Below are 321 nucleotides of genomic sequence, written 5' to 3'. Positions count from 1 at the left end.
ATCATAACTAATTGCGACTGTCACAATTGTAAAGGTAGAAGTTTTGTAACAAAAACAAGGGTGGTTAATCTTACAGTCCCAAAACAGAGGAACCTAGGACCATCAAGGGAGAAGAAGACAAGCAGAATGCGGGATCTTATCCAGAGAAGCAGCGACACCAGAGACAGAGGCAGAGATAGGGTCATGGAGAGGGAGAGCAGCTGAGGACTCCAGATTCTTGGGAAGAGAGGGACTAAGAACTGGTGGCCAGGAGGCAGACTTGCAGAATGTGCCCTTTGGAGGTGTAAATTATTATATATGCCTGATTTTTTTTTTTTTTTT

The sequence above is a fragment of the Chrysochloris asiatica genome, unplaced genomic scaffold, assembly GCF_000296735.1.
Source record: "Chrysochloris asiatica unplaced genomic scaffold, ChrAsi1.0 scaffold00257, whole genome shotgun sequence".
NCBI lineage: Eukaryota > Metazoa > Chordata > Mammalia > Afrosoricida > Chrysochloridae > Chrysochloris > Chrysochloris asiatica.
The sequence above is the reverse complement of the archived record's forward strand: the minus strand, read 5'-3'. Positions refer to the sequence as shown.